Consider the following 13,335-nt stretch of genomic DNA (forward strand, 5'->3'; position numbering starts at 1 on the left):
TATCCCCTGGAAGAAAGATGGAGGCTTCAATTCGGATTGCACATTTCTTCTTTCTCTGGACAACATGTAAAGTATCAGTAAATAAAATGAATTAATTGTCATACAACACAACACAGAGACAAGTGTTGTTAACAAGTCTGCCAAATTTAAATGAAGTAAAACATCACCAAGATGATTACATGAGGCACCAAAATCGTGAAAAAAATAGAGAGTTCCTCGATGTTGGACGCTCCGAGCTCCTGAGCAGTTTGTTTACCTGCCGATTGAGATGAAGCACCTGTGGCTGAAGCCAAACTGTGGCAGGAGTTTTCACTTTCTGGACTTGCATTTGACACATCTGCATATATCTGTAGTGTGAGCCAAAGGATGAGAATAATGTGTGTCGCTTTGTTTAATAAACAGTTAATTTTCCCTGAAGTGTCTCCGCTGTGCGGATGCACACACCAACAACACCAAGCAAAGCGGTAACGTATTAGACGAGCCCATCGCTGGTCCAATTGCAAATTGGTCAGCTAGCGGCCGAGCTCACTAGCAAACATAATACATAGTTACTTTTGTTCGAGTGTCTCAGAAAACCCCATTTTACAAAGATATGTTGCTGGAAATGGAAATACCGTCTTCGTTTTTTTCCTCATTTATGAAGTTTCACTGTTGTTATATATTAGGCAGAGGGCTCTAGGTGCATGAGAATCACCTTTAGCAATAATCTCACACTTTTAAGGACTGCTGATGTTCTCGCTTAAATGTGGCTCTCTTTTTCTTCAAAGCTATAGGCTCTAAGTCTGTATCATCCCTTTTCCCCTTTCCAATGAATTTTTAAACCTATTTTGTCTAGCTTGTGAGCTTCCTTTTTTATATATGCAGTATATAGCTTTCCCATGACATCACGCAGCTCTGAAAACGCCTGTGTGTGAGCAGAGTACACATTTGTCAAGGGAAAGACAGACATTGTGGCTTTCACGAATCAGCAGAGATGATTTAACTCCGGCCAGATACCTATTTATAATCATAACAAACTTAAATATTTAGGGCTGGTAAAATTCTTCACCTAATCGTTCCTGTAGATGAACCTGTCGAAGGATCATTACCAAAGAGGAGGCGCCAGCCGAGCGTAGCCTAAAGCCAGGGCTGAGGGCGGACCCATGGCGCCCCTGCGGCAAGTTCTGTGGTTAATTCCTGCTGGCCATGGCTTGGCCAGTTACCAGGCTGGTTAGGGGGGTGGAGCAGGAGGACTGGCGTGGCGGAGAAGGGTCCACCCCCGCTCGCCAAATGCAACCGATCATCCCGAGTTGCAGATGAAAGAGGAGATACAGATCCAGCGGAAATTTAGCTGGATGTTATTTTTTGGGTCGTTGATCAGCCGTAGCTCGGCCTCCATTTATCACTTTACTCCTTCAAAGTAATTCCAATTTTAAAGGTTTTGTCAAGAGAAATAGCAAATATTCTTTTTTAAGTTGAATTGAGCCAGTTGTTCCATATAAAGATATGAAGAAGCTTACTTAATTTTTTTAGCTAAAAAACGATTTTTTCCCCATTAACATGCTTTCCATATCTCATGTTTTCCAGATAAATTAAAATGAACATTTTTGCTTTCAATTGGTTTGTCAGCAAAAAAAAGAAAGAAAAGAATATAAATGTGTTTCATTGTTTCACAGATTACAAATAAAAATGGAGGTACACTATATGTTTAACATTATAGTCAGTTTACACAAATGAAGATCAAACTGTTTGACACAGTTACGGACAACACTAATTGAGATGTTTCATTGTTTCTTCAGATAAAATAGAATGAAGATACGTGCTTTGCATTGATTTGGTACATGATACAAATAGAAAAGCATGCTTTTCATAGTTTATTTGGATCAAATGTTTTTCTGTGGACCACAAGGTTAGCCAGTTGTTTAATGACAGAAACAAAGTCATTAGTGTGATTGTTGGGTTTTAAGTGTACAACTTTAAATTCTAAATCTAATGTTTTTTTCCCCCCCCGTTTTTCTCCTTTCTTCTCTCTCTGCCATGCACTGTCCTTCTGCTTCCTGCTTGCACTCCTACAAGGTAAGAGCTTTCTCTTCCACACCTGGTACAGTATCATTCTGTCAGCATACTTTCTCATATAAAAAGTGAACATGGTTTTCTGGAGCTGTCCTTGTGATCGTCTCACAGTGAGATTGTTTCGTGAAAGCGCAAGTCAGAACATAAGTCTGAGCACTTCAAGGCTCTCTTTTGTGCTGTCGCTTTTGTGGGGCTTCACGGCCATTTTCTACACTTTGTTTGAAGTCATCAACAAGCAATTACTGCCCTTGTGGGGATTTCAGCCCCTTAGTATCTTTATTTCCTTGAGAGAAAGAGAGTCAGTGCCATGTGGCCACCTTTTAAATTTGCTGATGTATGCACACATTGGCTCTTTCGGTTGTTGTACAAGAAAAAACACACAGCCATCACGGATATAACTTGAAACTGATGAGATTGGGATTTGCTGAAATGCATATGAGCCGTTACACACACACACAAAGATGGGCACTTTACCGTTTTTTGCCGCTCTGTGCTCCGTCCGTGACCTGGGTACCCTTCTGTCCTCGTCAATCTGACCTTATCCATAAAAATCATCGTCCTCCGACCCCGTCCATTCTGGTCCTTTTAAAGCGCTTCCATCTTTACATTATGTCAGTCCGACCCCCGTCCGTGCACTCATAGGCCGGAGCCCGCCAGGGCACATCACGAGAATATTTAAGATTGATTTATGCCTTATTTACCAGGTGGATCATAAACAGAGCAGAGCTTGAAATTAAAATTGTTAGTATTTTCTGTTTCTTTAATTACTTTATTTTAAATGTACACGTTTTGCTGAATCTCTGTTCTATTTTGGGCAATATTTAATACTGGAATGACTTTAGTTAGTCATGGTTAATATGCAATGCCAGCCGATGAATGGGGTGACCATCTCTCCTCGAATGGGTTAGAACTTGCAGTGTACTTTATGCCACTAGCTCACTGTTGTTTTTTTTAACCACTAAGCATCCTGAAATCATGGACGTTTTGTGTGATTATTATCCCAGATTGTGGATAATTGTTGTAATTTCACTGTCCATTATAGACGGCCTAATTTAATCCCTCACATATTGGCCCGATCACACACCACTCTAGCAAACACCAATCTTCCCTCACAGTGGGTGATGGCCATGCTGTGCTTCATCTAATCACGATGTCCTTGTACTATCGCTGGTGCTCGGATTAGTTTGGAAAGAAATGTATTTCCTTGTCTTGTCATCTGTCAACTTGTATTAACACTGTGGCTACCAGGATTTTGATACTATTAGATCTCCAAGAGCAGTCGTTTTGACGAATTGCGCTTTGTTGTGCTCTGGCAATGACGTCATCGATTTAAATGATTATTACTCACTGCTCGAGTGTCTAATAAAGGTATTTTGCAGAGCTGGGCATATTTGCCTGTGTGATGGACCGTTCCGCTTATCCACCCAAGACAGATGCCCATTTTGTAGGTGACAAACGGGAAACTCAAAAAAATCGCATCGTGGGAAGCCTATTTTGTTCGTAGTGCAAACATATCTGGCACACTTCAACTTCCTGCTTGGACTTGAGTAAATCAGTTTCTTCTTCCACCATGGCAAGGAATGCACCCCATCACATGCTGCATTTAAAGGGAATAAGTGGAACCTTTTCAATTGGCGTCAAATCACGTTGGCTGTGTTCACAGCCTCAACAGTGCAAAATGTTCTTGAATCCTTTCTTAAATGTGCCACGTTACACCCCCTCCCGCCCGTCTACTAAAATACCTATACTCTGTCTAACCCACCTCTGCACAGATCTGGACCACACCTTGCGCTAGACTTGAGTTTGGCACAAAAATAGTGTCCGTAGGGTTTTGCAGCACTACATTTTGAATAAGTCACGCTAGCAATGCAGCAGCCGTGGCTAAGATTGGCTTGTTTTACAGTGCGCATTCATGCGATGTGCGTCTAATGTACTTTCTCATTAGTGAATGTCGTGGCTTTCGTTAGAGACTCGAGGGAAGACTGTTTAATCTTCAATTAACCTTACACTGATGTGAGTTTGTAGTATTCAGTTAACCTTCCATGTTTTGCAAACATTGACACTCTAGGACAGTATTAACTGAACATATTAGCAAGACAATTTAGGACAGTATTAACTGAACATTTTTCCCACTTCATACGGTTTATTGCTTTAATACATTTTGACATGCCTGTTCTACCCTAAGTGTGTTCCATCAAACTGGTGCGGACATGACCTTTAGTTGGTTAACCGTTAAAAGTTAATCAACAGTGATGTTTAGCTGCAGGAAACCAACTCTGCAACACTCCTCTGAAATGCAAAACAAAACAAAATAAATAAATAAAATCTTCAATATGAAGACCTTCCATTATTCATCCCCCGACAATCATGACTGCGTCGTTTTTCTTTGTTCGGCATTTTTTCTTGGACTGTGAGTTGAATTTCACTCACTAACCAAAGAACAAACACAGCGCAGATGGCAGTAAGCAGCCTGTTGTATGCACGACTTTTTAGTGCACAATCCTGCCAAAGCTTTCATAGGACATTAGCGTGCCTTGAAGGTGTGCATATGTTTACAATATTGCCTCTAAGATCACACATTACTCCACTGATCGCTTACTCTTGACAAAATGGTCCATACATATCAGCTTCCTAATCAAAGTAGGCACTCATACATGATAGCATTGAAAAAAAAATCAATGACCAGTGGAAGGCAACCAGTGCACAAAGCGGTTGATTGTTGTGTGCATACAGAAATGGCCACAATAATTTGGCAAACGGCAGCTTGGGGCGAGGCATCAACTATGTTCTACTGAGTTTGGTAAGCAGAAAAGTTTACTGGAAAGAAGCCAGGTCACATAAGTTGCTTGGGTGAGTTTTTAGGAGAGAAGTGCTGAATGTGCATGTGGGCACAAACATTACCCTCACACATGAGCGCACACCAGCTTGACCAACATACTGTGAAGTCTTACCAAAGAGTACAAGTGGCAACAAAAGAAGGACTCAAACCTCAGGTTTCAGCTTGTGAATAATGTAGTAGAGAGAGACACACACCTGATGTTTTTTGAGGGGGTAGGTCTGAGGGGTGCAAAACTGGCATAAGGCCCACAGTTCCCTGTCAAAACTTATCTGAGCACTGGACTGAGGGCTGGCATTTACAGCTGATTTGTCAGATCGGCCGGCCCACGGCGCTTCATCCAATAATAAGCCTCCACCTGTGGTGATGAATCACCTGTGACACAGCTGGCCACCTTGGAAGAGTCTTGGCCACTGGCGAGCTTTGAGACGAGAAAGGAGCAGACACGGGAGAAACAGAAGGGAGGGAGGAAAAAGAGTGTACTGTTCTTTACTGTGCACGCTGCTTCTAGTGACCTCATAATTCCATAAGTGCATCAGATTTTCATTTAGAGATCTCGCTACATCCCGAAATATGTATTAATATGCACCATTTACTCAAGATCATTAATCTGAATAAGTATTTCGGACATTACAACTTGAAATCACTGCATTGGATAATGACTTAAATGGTTGAAGCTGTTTAAGTTAAGCATGTGAATAACCGAACCATGTTTATTCATTTATTGAATATAGTTATGATGCAGTAGAGTAACGTTGCAGTCAGGACCGCATAGAACTGAGAGCAAGTGGCGACCATGACTTTGAGACCACATACAACCAAGATCGTGGCAGCAGAACGAGACTTTAAGACAACATACAACTGATACCGAATCAAGACTAAGACTTTAGGACCACATACAATTGAGACAAAGATACTTTAAGACCACATACCCAGGTCAAAACCAAGTCAAGACCATGACTTTTAGACTTCATACAAATAATACCGGGTCAAGACCAATGCTTTATAGAGGCATGAAGTCAAGATCATGGAAAAGACCAAGGTGGGTGTAAACCATGTTGAGTTCAAAACCTGGTTAAGACTCTTGTGGTATGGTTTGAAGTATTCAAAACCTGGTTAAGACTCCTGTGGTATGGTTTGTACTCCCAGAACAACTTCAATTCCAAAGGTGGGAGTCCGTCATATATGGTATGTGCAAGTCTCAAGTCTTAACCTTCAAGTTTCAAGAAAGTCCCAATTTATTGTGGTTGGAAAATTAAGCTAATCAGTTTCAAGAAAGTTGAGTAAAGGCACCACTCAGTTGCAGCATAAAGTGGAGTACTTCACAAAAACGTGTTTTACCTTTGAAAAGTTAAATGAACAACAATTTAGGAAATAAATTACAAAACAAAATGTATTGCATTAAAGTTACATTCCAAACTCAACTGAACTCAACTTTATTTCCCCCGCCAAAAACTTATGCTGGCACTTTGACCTGATTTTTGGAGTAAGTCAAAACTGGATACTCTGAAACATGCACAGATCGTTACGGTATAGTTTGTTTGAATCTGATTTTGAATTACAATATATGTGTTGCTAAATTGATTTCCAATCACATATATCAAGTTAATTAGTCAGCGTGTTGTGTGGTACGGTATGTTATGCTATTGGTGCAATTTCACCTCAACTGACCTACTTAAAGTACTGTTTCAGCAATGGATCGACTGTCATAATTCTCAAGAGATAATCAACTTGTACTGACTGTCCTTGTGTGAATACGGGGCAAAAAAAAAAAAGCTTGGCCTTGAAACGGAAAATAACCTCCGGAAGGGTGGCCGTTCTCTCCAGCCCACCTGTCAGACTGACCTGAAGTGTGTGTCACTCAAACGCAATAGGCCATAAATGGAGTTGATGTACAAGTACACTAATGACATGCACAAGTGCACACGCACGCACACACACACACACACACACAAGCAGCCCAAACTTTAAGAGACACCCGCTCAGACGCTGGCAAGGCTTCGCTAAGCTCAGTGCCTCGTCAGGCCTTCTCTTTACGTAGCACTTATCAATAATGGATGTGCTGATGGGAATAATTGATGGACACAAGGTTTCCTCTAATGCTGCTTAGGTTGACGGATGAAGGGACAACAAGAACTCTTGAATCGGTCGATGCACACACACGCACTTTACACAGTTTATACCCTCGCTCTGATGGATGGATGATCAGTAGGGACTCTGCACTTGAGTCTTATTAAGCCCTCAATGTGTAGATAATATTCAGGAATGTTTATAAACTCGAGCTCAAACTCCCAATGATGGCTTGGATCATTTATTTTCAAATTCATATTGAGAGTTTTAGTCCAATACTTTTGTTACTTGTGGTGTCAGAAGTGGGTTGCTGTGATGCCAAGGGAACTAATAGTCAGAGTTGTTGGAAATGGTGTCGGTAGTAGGGTATTTTCTATTTTGAAATTCAACTGAATAAAGACTGAAAATATCGAAAGACCGAATTATCTTGGTATTCACTCAGGTTCAGTTTATCGACATACAGTATATGGTATAGGGTGCAAAAATAGCTCTTTTGATGTACAGACGGATCAATGGTTCAATTCCTGCATTGCAGCAGGATTTGGATAGTTTGGGATTTAGTTTTTATTTTGTTTTGACTTGTATTTTTTAAATTGTTCGTTTGAATTCGGTTTTAGAGCAGGTTTATTAGTTTTCATATTACTCTTAGGTTTTTAACACATGGAGAATTTGTTGAGTGCAAGGTCTTTAAGAAATAGTTTCTAAATATTGCGTAATAAAGGAAACTACGATTCTCAAATGACTTTTTTTAACCTTTCTTTTTCTGTATGGACTTGGACGTACAGCAATACCGACATAAACACATTTCTAATGAACCCCAAAAGCTCATGTATGATAATAATTGAAATGATGAAAACAAAGGGCATTTTGGCTATAATATAAAGCTTTAGTTAGTTTTATAAACATAGGATGTAGTTTCAGTTCGTTTTTTGTTTTTTTTAAAGCATTTGCTTTTTTTTATTTTGTTAATGAAAATGAGTTTTCAATTTTAGTTTTACTTTTCTTGAACTAGAATAACCTTGCATTGTAGTGCTATATTTTTCCTTTTTACCTTCATGCACACAACCACAGTTATACTGTGGAGATATGAAGTGTCATTGATGGAGACTACAAACATGTTTTGTATTTTTCCTTGGCTGGATTGAGCTGTTAAACTTGGTCCCCGTGTGTGTATGTTGAAAGGTAGATATATGATTAGCACCCCTGTGGGGGACGCATGCCCCGTTGACGACCTGGGCCACAACCACTGCGCAGTTTGTGGAGAAGGCGAAACAGCTCTCTCAGCATCAGAAGAGCTGCTCTTGCCTTTGGAGATGTTGCTTGTCATTTTATAGGCGGTGACATCCAGTAGCTTCTGACAGGCTATTTAAAAATGGCCAAGAGAGCACAGGAGAGTGCAAGGGAATGTGTTGCTCATGCTCAGTTCTGTTGAAGAATGCTTGCTTTTGCTTCTTTTTTTCCAAATCAAACAGGGAAAAAGCAAAAGCAAGAAGTAGAACATTCAGCGAAGACAAATACATCTGATCCCACATTTTTAAATAAGATTTATTTTGAGAATATCATTTAATAAGTAGAATATAAACAATTTATATTTAGTTTAATGGCCAGCAAACATTGAACTGACCAATGTGGACTGATTCCACATGGGTGAGCTGACAATGAACAATGAACGTGGTCTCTCTCTTATACATCAATGCCAAAATAATTGGGCAGGGACTTAAAGATTAACAGGAAGTGAGTTGTTGTCTTTTATAGTGGGCCTTTACTTTGCATAAAACAGTTGCACAGGTGAGAAAGTTGCCAGTTAATGTTGTTGTTGTTGTTGGGTTTTTTTTTCAATAAAAAAGAGATGTCTAAGGCTCATCAAAAATCCACCATCTCATCTGTTTACCTGTTGACACGTCCACATTCATCACTTGTGTTTGGCAAACCTCTCCGCCGGCTAAACTTATAAATGCTCTCACCTCCTGAATCACTTTGAATAACAAGTAAATCCATGTAAAGATGCTCTTTTCTGTTACACCAGACAAACGTCACAACGGCTTCCAATTATTTTTACGGCTAGGTCTGCCTTTTAAAAATAGCTGGGATTAGAATGGATCAGGTTATTGGACTGCAGAAGCAATACGGGAACAGGGTTGACAGTAAATGAGCACGCAATATACATGTTCAGTTCCTTTACATGGGCATCTGGTTCTTATAGAGATCCAACTCATTTTATGTGAGACACATTGATTGAAACAGTAAAATGCGTTTCTACAAGTCCTATGAATACATTTTAGTTACCCATATTATTAGTATTTTCATTTTTACTGGCTTATCATCATCAATACCCTTGTGAAAGGACATGCGCGCACACATATGCACACGCACGCACGTACACATGCACACACACCCACATGCAAACACACATAAAAAAAAAAAAGTGTAGGAAGTATGATAATGGGCATCTGAAGTTGGAGAGCTAGTCTTGTCTTTGGTGGTGTGGTTTCTATATATATCATTTTTCTACCCAAAACAGGGCAGGCTGAAATCCAGGTTGAGAGTACTCTGCCTCTGTGTTTTGTCAGTGTGGTGATGGAAACGGGATGCCACGTGGCCCTGTTTAACAAATGATCCTTTTTTTTGGTGCTGTGTTCAGTCAACATGTTTTTCAAACTCGGGATCAAATCCGGGTTTAATACTCTTGCTTTTGTTAAAGGTAAAACAATAGAACATTTTGCAACATTATAAGTTATGACTACTATTTATATCCCTTTATAGTTCTATTGTTGGCATTTGTTTTTTCTTTCTTTCTCTGTCTTATTGTTGCTGATATTCATCGGGAAACCACACAATATGAGTGTTGTAGAAAGTGGGATTGTTGGAGCCAATATTTGTTTGAATATAATTTTGCTTTAAACTCAATTAGGGTGAGCAACTGTGCCACCTACTGGCCAAATTGTATTCAAGCCGGTAGGCATTATAGTGTGTATACAGGCTTGTGAACGCGCCTAGTTGATTGGAACAGGTGCGCTCGTTAGGAGGAAAGTTTGATGTGGAAACTTTGTCAACCGCGCCTGCAGGCTAGTTTTTTTGGGGTCCATTTTGATTTATGACAGCAGTCTATTTAGATTATTAGTTATAGAGTAGACAAATCTGTGTACACACAACATAGACAATTACATATCATATACATGGACACATACGTAAACACAACAAACGGACCTTGGAAAGAAAGTGGCATGGAGACTGAAGTCATCGAAAAGTAAGACAAAATTCTTTGTCATTGGGAGCGCGTTGGTACATTGTCCTTCAAAAAATGAATGTGGCTCTTGTTGGCCTTAACTTTTGGCAAGGAAATTAAGGCCACAACAGGGATGCTGTAAAGGCGTTCTAGCATGCCCACAGCCAAGTATTGCCAGAAGTAGGATGCCCTAAGTCCCAGTTTGATTACTAAGAATTTGGTCAGACTATTGTTTTTAGGTTTAAGGTGCTAGGTTTGGTATTACAAGTGAAACTGAAAAACACAGAGCAAATCATAGCCATTTATGAAAAGTACAAGGTCATAATGTCAAGGAAAAGCACAATTAAATATGGCTGGTTTCAGAAGTGGGATGCTCATCTTCCAAAATGTTTTTAATATAGAATAATAAAACAGAATTGAACACATTTATTGTCTTTGTATAGTAAAGATTCAAGGTCATAATGTCAAGGAAAAGCACAATTAAATATGGCTGGTTTCAGAAGTGGGATGCTCATCTTCCAAAATGTTTTTAATATAGAATAATAAAACAGAATTGAACACATTTATTGTCTTTGTATAGTAAAGATACAATGAAATTGGGGTGGAACTTCCCAGTTTATGTTGTCAAACTATATGAAGAAAATACTAAATTAGTCACTGCAAATTGCTGTAAGGCCCAGTGGATGTATGTACAAGTATACAATTCTGTTTGTTAGAACATATTACAATAGAGTAGTAATTTTCATTTCAGTCAAGTCATGCTAAAATCCAGGTTGCGAGTGCTAGTCCTCCTAGTGTTCTGTTGCAAGTGATGTCAGGAGTGGGGTACCAATGATCTAGTTGTTTTTAGAAACATCTGAATGGCTGAGATGTTTCCCATTGGCTGTCAGGTTTCCTGCTTCTGATCAAGAGAGGCATTAAACATCACTCTGGACTTGAGTGTGCGAGCCTCGGGGACACATTGTGATGATTGGATTGACAATTGTTTATGTGCATTTTGATCACGAACACTGGACTTGTGATTATTAGCTGTGAGAACAGCTGTTACATGAATAAGCCGTTTTGCATAATTAGGGGAAATAAAGTCGTTTGCATCCTCATTGTATAAGCTGTTTGTGTTTGGCCATATGGACTGTAATTAGCAGAGGAAGCTAAGGTCAGTAGGAAATAAAGGGAACTGACTGGTGTTTGTGTGAGCGTGTAACTGTGTGTGTGTGAGTGCGTGTTTATTTGTGTGTAGATTATATGCAGCTTCAAGCAAGAAATGTTCCTGCCAACCTGCACCATGCAGGTCCTGGTTGGGTAACACAGTAGCTTGCATGGCCCAATAGAGAGGCTAACATTTAGTACATGCCTTTGTTGTTGCATTGTATTGTGTGTACCCTAAACACAAATGTATAGCAAAATAAACAATGGCTGTTTTGTGGTTGTGCATATGGACCTTGTCGACCCGACTGTAGATTCCCGCATCTTACCTTTTTATGGTGCTTTTCTGAAATTATTTGTCCTTTGATATTACTTGTTTTCGCCTTTATAGTTCTTAAGCCAAATAAATTGACATTCACCGTACTGTAAAATTCAGCAAATTGTGCATGTATTTTCATTTAGGTTCACATCAACCTCGGAAACATCACAACTCAGCAAAACACAAATCCGACAACACAGATAACCCAATTCGTTACAATATGCTGTTGGACATTCAAAGATCTCAATGCCTAAAAATTGTATATAATTTCAGAAATACTTTTTAAAGTTACTGTATTTTTTTTTTCATTATAAAGATTTTTAATATAGTTATCAATAATTGTAACAGTTATCGCATGTATTTTTTTCATCACAAAAAGTGTATACATGTACTGTAATGACAACTTGTCTTTAACTTGAATACTTGTGTTGCTGTTGCTGCTGAGTGCTTAAAGATTTCAGTGTCTTAATCGTGTACTTTTTATTCTGGTGTAATTTCTTAGAATATCACCCGAATGGTTCGCTTTTATTTTTTCTAAAAAATGCACAGTTTATCAGGAGCAAGAACGAGGAATAACGGTCACACATGAGCGCACAAACCAGTGTACACTGGCAGGATTAAGTTTTGTGTTTATGTGATGGAAGGATCAAGTGGGCTTAGAGCGACTTCATTATAGTCTTCCTTATTTGGACTTTTTTTTCATTGCACATTGTGTTTATCTGCCCAGTCCAGATTACATGTGTCCACAGTGTGACGCGCGGCTGCTATGAAACCGACACTCGGAGCGGAACGCAACTTCAAAGACTCTGCCAAAGAGGTTTTTATAGTTGTTGGGGAAAGAATGCAGGAAAGACAGGAAAATTCCATTAACAATTACATAAACATCAAAACATGTTTCTTTTTTTAACATTTGTTAAATGTTTACCTATTAATTGTTTTTATTTTTATACTATTTTATTGTACTTTGAGTGTCATTTTAGCCTTCATGATAACCATCGTTCCCAGCTTAAAAAATAGTTTGATTAAATTAAATTTCCATTTGAAATTAATTGAAAAAATGTATCCATTTTACTAAAAACATATTTTGTTACCTGCTACACAGTGTTGAATCTAAATAAAACTCCATACTATGTGATTCAAATTTGTAGAATAAATATTGAACGAATGGATTCACATTCACTTATTTGCAGAGATAGGCACGTTACCTTTTTTTGCTGGTCTGTCCTCCATCTGCGAGCTGGGCACCCTTCCGTCCTTGTCCCCCTCGCCCCCCACACCCCCCGCCCTTATTCATAAAAATAATCGTCCTCCGATCCCGTCCGCCCTCGTCCTTTTAAAGTGCTTCCGTCAGTTCGTCCTCCCCGTTGCTCCCCGCAAACAAATGTTTTAAAAAAGTGTCTGTGCAAGGGGAAGTCAACCCCATACAATTATTTACAATATTATGTTCTATACGCCTTCACTAGTCTACACATGGCATTCTGATAAATATTATGTTTGTGGAATAAGAGGTAATCCACCTGTTTTTCGCCATCTCAGGAGGTAGCCATTTTGTCACTTCTCTCGACTGAAAATGACATCACAGTCTCAGATAATGACCAATCACGGCCAACTTGTTTTCTGAATCCGAGCCATGGTTGATATCTGAGCACTGAGCAACTGTGATGTAATTTTCAGTCGACAGCATGT

The 13,335-nt window shown here is 39.3% G+C and overlaps 1 protein-coding gene across 5 annotated transcripts in view; it reads left to right on the forward strand.

Moving 5' to 3' along the window:
- The window catches only part of grid2 (glutamate receptor, ionotropic, delta 2), a 440,886-nt gene that overhangs the window by 190,510 nt on the left and 237,041 nt on the right, over positions 1-13,335 (forward strand). Inside the window, exon 1 of one of the 5 annotated variants that reach the window (XM_086031024.1) lies at positions 9,961-10,205. The exons of the other annotated variants lie outside the window; for them this stretch is intronic. The gene's annotated coding sequence lies outside the window, so the exon portion shown is untranslated. Of the gene's footprint in view, positions 1-9,960; positions 10,206-13,335 lie in introns of those variants that run through there. 5 annotated transcript variants of the gene reach the window in all.

This window comes from Filicampus tigris, chromosome 5 (genome assembly GCF_054856515.1).
Source record: "Filicampus tigris isolate MCC_2025a chromosome 5, RoL_Ftig_1.0, whole genome shotgun sequence".
Taxonomy (NCBI): Eukaryota; Metazoa; Chordata; class Actinopteri; order Syngnathiformes; family Syngnathidae; genus Filicampus; species Filicampus tigris.